Source organism: Phocoena phocoena, chromosome 4, assembly GCF_963924675.1.
Source record: "Phocoena phocoena chromosome 4, mPhoPho1.1, whole genome shotgun sequence".
Classification (NCBI taxonomy): domain Eukaryota; kingdom Metazoa; phylum Chordata; class Mammalia; order Artiodactyla; family Phocoenidae; genus Phocoena; species Phocoena phocoena.
In genome coordinates this window covers 44,358,352-44,366,603 of record NC_089222.1, presented here as the reverse complement: position 1 = coordinate 44,366,603, position 8,252 = coordinate 44,358,352, and positions in this window count along the sequence as shown.

Below are 8,252 nucleotides of genomic sequence, written 5' to 3'. Positions count from 1 at the left end.
AAAAAATTCTTCAGGATAATAAAAAGAAATGTATGTAATAAACAGAGCTGAAAAACAAGCAGGATGCTATAAACTGAGGCAGAAACAATCCTGGGAAAATTGCAGAAAATAATAATCATCTATATTAGGCTATATATATATCAGTCATTTCTTAGACCACTGTGTGATCATCACAGCAGCAGGGCTAGGGGTAGGCAAGAAACAAAGAAATGTCAGCTTGAGTATGAATATTTGTTCACCAAAGATTGTTATTTTTAAACCTCCCACCTTGGAAAAAATGCCAGCTATGGGTACAGTTACACGCTTAGTTTGTTTTAGTTGAAAAAGTACAGAAATAATTTATACTAAATAATACTATGATTAATAACACTTTTTAAATACCTTTATTGGAGTATAACTGCTTTAAAATGTTGTGTTAGTTTCTGCTGTACAACAAAGTGAATAAGCTATAAGTATACATATATCCAACATACCCTCCCTCTTGAGCCTCCCTCCCACCCTTCTTATCACATCCCTCTAGATGGTCACAAAGCATCAAGCTGATCTCCCTGTGCTATGCAGCTGCTTCCCACTAGCCAACCATTTTACATTTGGTAGTGTATATATGTCAATGCTACTCTCTCACTTGGTCCCAGCTTCCCCTTCCCCCACCGTGTCCTCAAGATTAATAACACTAAATGCTTCCACTTAAATAATTTTGCATTCACCAGGTAAGATATGCCAGACAAGCTGTTAGCACTGGAAGTAAGGCCATAAGGGGGTTGAACTGGAAGGTTCAGATCTATTTCCTGTAGATAGCAAATGTTGACTGAAATAAAGACTCAGAAGTTGAGAGCAGTGAGTTTCCATTTTATTTGGAGACTTACTGAGGACTATAGTCTGGGAATAGCCTCTCAGACAGCTCTGAGAATCTGTTCTGAAGAGGTAAGTGGGGAGGTCAGCATACATGTGACTTTGGAGAAGGGTTATGTGCAATCAAACACGCTTCTAGGTAGAAGGATACTGCTAGTCATGAAGCACAGATATCTTAGTTAATGATTTTAGTGCTTTTCTAAATCTGAATACACAAGAAACTGGGTTCATAATTTTTTTTCCTAAAAATATTTATCTGAATGCCTGTTCTGCCAGTTTTCCCAGAGCAAAGAGTGTCTCATTCCTGATCTCTGCATTGAACTCCTTTCAGGGTGTGTTGAAGGTCAGCGATGGCAGTAGCTAATGTCTCAATACTTGTAGAGCTGGATGGTGAATGACATACTTTAGTAGACACAACCAATAAGGAAAAGGACAATATAGAAAGTTTAATCCGTCATAGAAGGCAGAGCTGATAAGATGAGTATCTTGGTTGGGGAACAATATGTTAAGATTCAAATGGAATTAAATGCAAGCCAAATAACAGCACAATAGGGACCAAGGCTAGAGAAGTCACATCCAAGAATGATGCTTGTAATCTCATTCATTGCCAGCCAGAAAGATTAAAATAGTGATTTTTCAGTTTATGGTGGTTTACTGCTTTTAAAAATCACATTTAAACTTTGTTCAATTTCTTACAATAAATTTGTGAGGTCTTTCTAATTATACATACAAACTAAAAAGATTTGCCAATGATATATAGTTGAAGAGTGATAAGGCTTGGATTCAAAAGAGAAGGGAGAAAGGCAAAGACTAGCAATAGTTTTAAATTATTGATATAACAAGACTGTTCTATGTAATCTAATCTAATCTAATTTATGTATGCAATCTAATTCTTTAAAATATGTGTGTTTTAAAATTTTGCTCTTGAGAATACTAAAGTCCAAGAAAATAGAATAGGTATTGATTGCTACTTTGTGGTCAAGCTGGGATTATTAGGTCCAGGTTTATTTACAATCTATCTTGCTTCCACCTCACCACACTAACTCTAACTGCATGAAAATACATGTGTATATGTAATTTTTCAATCTCCATATAAAAATACTACTTCAGAAAGTTATTGCTAAGAAGGAATTATAAAGAAGATTCAAGAAATACATGTTTTCAACCGAAATATTGTCTCTGTTTCTGTTCTCAACATCATGGGGCCTAACAATAAGCATACGGGTTAAATATTATCTAGAATAGCAGTTGTTAATTTTGGGTCCCTGCTACCTCCAGTAACTATGAAACAGTGGGTCAGAGGTGGGTCTGCATTAAAATAAAAGTCTCCATGTGTATCAAATGCACTTCCTTAATTTAAAAATACTGGTCTAATTTATCCTAAATACTCAACTTACTGTTTTCTCTAACAGTAAGTAAATAGTTTAATTACTAATCAATAGATTTATTATAGGCCAGGCAAAGTCATAAATGCTTTTATCTGTATGTCTTTTAAAATTCTCATAAGAACCTGATGAGATTGGTACTATTATTATTTCCATTTTATCAAGAAGTTTTTGTAATTTCCTCAAGATCACAAAGAGCATAGGAACCCCTGCAGTGTTCTTAAATACTAGAAGTCAAAGTTTAGAGTAGATATGTAAAAATGGGAAATAAATCACCTTACGAGGTCAGTATTTTTATGGAAACATATTTGGCTTTTTACTGGCAAAGAACCTTCCCGATTATTTCAGAGAAAAACTGTTTTAAACAGAATACAATATTCATCAAAAATTAAGCTTTTGAACATTTCAATTTGTAAAACATTTCATTTTCTTTCAAATATTTTTAGCTAAGTTTATTACTATTTGAAAATTGATTATGTACCTAAATTGCTTAATATACCAAAGTCTTTCCACTTACTTGTATGCTAAGCTTTGTGGAACATCTCCACATTCTCTAGGAAGCCATTCTCCTATGACAGTTCCAGCAATTCAAAATAATGAGGATTCTGAAAATTCATGAACACTTCTCAACTTATCCTCTATATTGTATTTTCCTTTTTGTTTAACATTATGAATTTTATTTACCTAAGAAAATGAATCTATCACACCACTCTAAAAATTTCTTTTAATGATTCAACCTGATTCTGTTTGTAGAGTGTCCAGTATTTTCACCATAAACATCTTTGCCATAGACAGACCTCTTTGCCTCAAGTACTTCCACTGTGTAACTAATTGGCCATGAGGCAATTTGCCATAAAAGATAAAATAGCAAAAAGCAAAAGAGGGACATTTAAAAGTACGTAAAGAAACAGGAAAAATGAATAACAAAATGAAAAAGACTTTATTGTGAAATGCAAAATATTTGAAAGCATGTAAAATGTGTGTAGATTCATGGCAATACTCTGCAAATCATTGATTTTGTTTTGTGAATTGTATGTAAGTACTTGCCTTCTAAGTCTTTTGTTCACAGGACTTTATGCACCTTTTTTTTTGTCTTCTTGATTTGTCTCTTTGTTTGGCATCACACTTTTTCTTCTTAGCTAAAATTTCTTTCTTCATTAAGAGAGGTTATCAGTTTCCAAATACTAAGAAGCATATTTGTAACTAAGTTTTGCATTGCATTGTGAAAGCTTCTACACTGTTCTTTGTTCTTGGCATTCTGTTACAAGTCCATTGATAGATGTTCCAAAGATCTATGGGAAATGTGGATTCAACTGTAAGCCTTCAACTCACCAAAGGATTTGCAAACTTACATGCTATCATTTTCTAGTATAGTATGCAATCTGGCTTTACACTCTCTTATTTCACACTTCTGGTAAGTTTTATTACTATATTTTCTATCAAGTCAATATACATAGTTGTTATCATCCACTATTTTTTAAGATTTTCACTGTAAAGACCATTATAAGGGCCAAGATTTATATAATACAAAAATGGGAGTTCTGTGTCAATGAACAAATAAAACCAAACTGTCAAACAAAACTGTCAACCTGTTATTTTATCTTTCTTGGCAAAATGGCTCTAAGGTCAAATAATTATGTTGTGATAATGTTTGCAGCAAAGAAGCTTAGGTGAAAATACCCAGAATCCTTTGTAGATCTGCAAGTAAACAAATAACCATCTTTCCCTCCTATAAAAGGGAAACCCCACAATTTATTCCCTTGTTAATAAATATTATTCCTATTAGGGCTTGTGTTGAGCTTGGGACAAAAATTGTTCTCTTTATCTGTCAGTATCCTTTATCCAATATACAGTAAAATGCATGCCAGAATAAATTTGATAAGGCTCTTTCAGAGGGGAAAAAGGAAAACATGCTATGCCCATGAATATGGACTGCATTCAGAGTCAAGTGCATCAATCATCATATAAAAAAGCAATCACTCTGCTAGTTACCACCACTGTATGAGGAAAAAAAAGAAGTATGCAATGTGCCCTTTCCTCAAATAACTTAAAAATAGTAATGTGAATTTCTTAATATGCTTAAGTCTCTAACATCATTCAATCAAACCTTAATCATTCATTTTAAGAAGGATAATTATAGTGCAGAGTCTGTCCTTCTATTTAATCTTATGTATAAACATCTCTGGGAAATCTTCTTGGGACTTTCCAGGCTATGTTGGTGCCCTCCTATATTTTTCTTCTGAACCTCAGTCCAACTGCTAGCATATTATTTACTGTTTGGCTTTGTGATTACCAAATTGTCACTTTTTGTCAGACTCTACGCTGAACATACCTTGAGAACAAGAATTCTATTATTTCTTTTAGACTCAGGTAAAACAACTGATGCACATAGATCCTACATATTACTTCTTTTTGTTATAAATGCATTGCTAAATCTTTATATACAGTGCAGTGCCTGGCATGTTGCCGTCATTTAAACGCTGTTGACTGATAAAGATTGTAGGGCATGTAGAAGAATATGTAGTGCTATTATTCGCTGCATTGTATTGATCACTACATCATCTCTACTGCTTCCATTCTGGTCCAAGCATCATTATCTCTCACCTGTCTTTTTGCAATAATCTAGCAACTGACTTTATTGCTACCAACATTACCTCCAAAGAATCTATTCTTTACCCCAAAGACTGACCGACATTTTTAAGGTATAAATTCCCATACTCAAAATCACCCAGTATCTTTGAATTGAGTCTTTAAGACTCTACTAGACCTGGCCTCAATACTAATCATTGAACTCATCTCCTAGCACTCACCTTATTCCCATTACACCTCTCCTTTTACAACAAGCTTGTGAGAACCTTAGACTATCTTTGGTGCATTCTCATCTATGAACACTGTTCTCCAAGATAACAATAAAAATGGTCAAACTTAACACTTTATTAAGTACCAGACACTATTCTAAATGTTTAAATGCATTAACTCGTTTAATCCTCACAAAAATCTCATAGGAATACATTATTATAAACCCATTTTCAAAATGGGGGAAATAAAACATAGTTAACTTGTCCAAGTTCACATACAAATATTGATATCTGTATTGATCTGAGTAGGCAAAATGGCATATCAAAATATCCGTGGCCAAAAGTAACAAAAAAGTTTATTCCTTACATAACTGTGGTTCTATTCATGTAGATGAAAAAATTCTGCACATTCAGAAACCCATGATTCTCCCATCTTATGATTCCAGCTGGCTGTAGGTAATCAGAATTTTTCTGTTCAGCTAGAAGATGGAGAAGTAACACATGAAAGATTTATAATTTTCAGAAGTTTTCAAGGGCTAAACCTGGGGAAGATGTACATCATTACTGCCCATATTCTATGGGGAAAAACTTAGTCATATGACCTCTCTGCCTACAAGGGATGCATAAAGTCTAACTCTATGGCACATCACTTTATTTTCTACTCTCTTTTCAGTTATCGCCTCCTTAAAAATGCCTTTTATGAACAGTTCACTTAATATAGCCACAATTTACTGCATCATTTACTTTCTTGTTTTATTTATAGCACTTATCACTAAACAAAAGTAATTTTATCTGTTTAATTTCAATTATCCGTTGCTACATACGTGTGTGTGCACATGCATATATTTGTGTGTGGGGGGTGGTGTAAGAATTGGAACAAAGCTATAAATATATAACCATTTAATAATGGGATCAAAGATCACACAGTGATCCAGCCATCCATATCTTCTGAGCCAAGACCAAAGCCAGTTTCCCAAATAAGATTTTTTTCTAGTTCCAGCCCCTCCATTTCCCTGATGTTCCACTTAAAAATGACTGTCATTATGAGATCTGTACCTATTATGGATAAAGTGAACATGGAGGCTTCTTAATGGAATAGTATTGAAAATTACACTTCAAGGAAATGATTTTTGAAATGTTTATATTTTTACTTCTTTATACATCTGTACTTCATGGATTCAGTTAAAATGAAATATGCTGAATATAAAGACAACCCGACGTTAATGGAGCTAAAAACCTGGGTATCCTAATTCCAGAATTCAGGTGAATTTAACTACTGTGCTTTGTAGTTTCTTTATTTCATAATTAACTTGTAATGGCCTACCAGATCTCTATTGCTATTTCCCCACACAAAGGATAGAACAACACTGAGCTGATTGTATATTTATAAAACAGAACAAGCTTTTCCCAGAGAACCACTGGCTGACATTATGGGGTATAAAGGACACACTGCTTTAATGACTCTGTCAGATAGGGTGCTAAGCAGAAAGTATAACATGTATAAATGAAATACTTGGAGAAAATGGAGAACTAAAATCTATAGAATTTATAGGTGAGATTTTTATTGTATTTTGAATATCGTTATCTAGTTACAGCTCATTAAATGTTAGGTCACTTGTCTCTCCCTAGAGTGTTTGGTACAAACACTGCTGATCTGGGTGACAAAGCATTTGGGAGAATTTCTTATCTCCCTGTTTCCTTGATTATTGCCTCTTCTAAGTTACCTCTTCCACTATTTCTCACTCAGGAACTCCTACTAGATCTTGAGGAAATTTTCCACTCTATAATCTGTCTCTTAAATTCTCTTTCATGTTTCCTGTATCTTTATTTTATGTCCTGTATACTAAGTAATTTGCAATAATCTTTTAATATATTAATTATTTTTAGTTGCTTCTACTATATAAATTCAAAACTTTCATATTATTTTCTAATTCTAGATTTTCTATTTTCTTGTTTATAGCACATTTAGTACTCTTTTACTACACTATGGATACTCTCCCATTCATACTGAATGTTTTAAATATGCTTACGTAGAAATAAATTTTGTTTATTCTACTATTTTCTGCTTTGAAAGTATAATATGTCCATGTATTTAATTTGTTGATTCTATTCCATGATTATCTTTGTGTCTCATCCTCAAAGAATTTGTGCATGACTATGTGTGTGTGTATAGCATATGCATAACCTTGATGGCTGACATTCATATGTGGGAATTTTGGCATTTCTCTTTTTCCAAACTCTGTTACTATGAATGCTTTATTTAACTTTTTGGTTTGGGTTACTGGACAATATGGGTAGTGAAAATCTGAAGTCTCAGTCCATGATTGCCCTATACATGGTGTTCTTTTATACGAGACTCTTTTTCCTCCTTTTTTTTTAAAGGCAATTTCTTCACTGAACCTCAAATTGATAGTCGGAGTTGATCTAGCCTCCTTTTTACAAAAGTGACTGACTGAATTTAATCAGGGAGCTCTTTTCTCACTCACCATTATGAGCAAGACTGAAGTCTCAATTTGTATTATCAGACAGACTAAATCTGATCCCTTATTATATAGCCCCCTTCTTTCAAGCTCCCTCAGTTCTGAATTTAGTTTATGCTCAGCTCATAATTTTGTGTTCTCTCTTTGCATCTGCCATCTAGTCATGTCCTTTTCCCAGCTTCAATTCCAACAATGTATTGAAAGGTTAATTTCATCATGTTATCCAATATCTTCATAAGAGAGAGAACTTTTGTCACTTCAGCATCTACCCAGGTTTTTTAAGAATAAAACCCATTCCCTTTAGTTTGGCTCTTATGATCCACAATTCGCCCTTTGCCACTCTACTCCATCCTATCACACAGTATTCAATAGAAGGAATTCTGCTCCAAACAGGTGAGTATCCTCAATTTACCTTTGCTTATGGTGTCTCCTAAAGGAGGACTTTTATCCCCTAATGATAATTATCTTGGCTTCATTTTCTTTTTCTGAATATTTCAGTTCATTATCTACAATTTTTAAATTTATATTATCTACACTTCATGTTAAAATGAATCATATTATATGTTATATTTAAAACTATTATAAGCATATAGTTGATATGATGATATCAATATCAGAGAAAGATGTAGTGGTGCAGCATTATTTATGTGTTTATTATTATTATTACATAAGGAAATCCTTAATGAAAACTTTTACCATGCTTTTTTAATGTTCACATATTCTCCTAAGATGCCTAC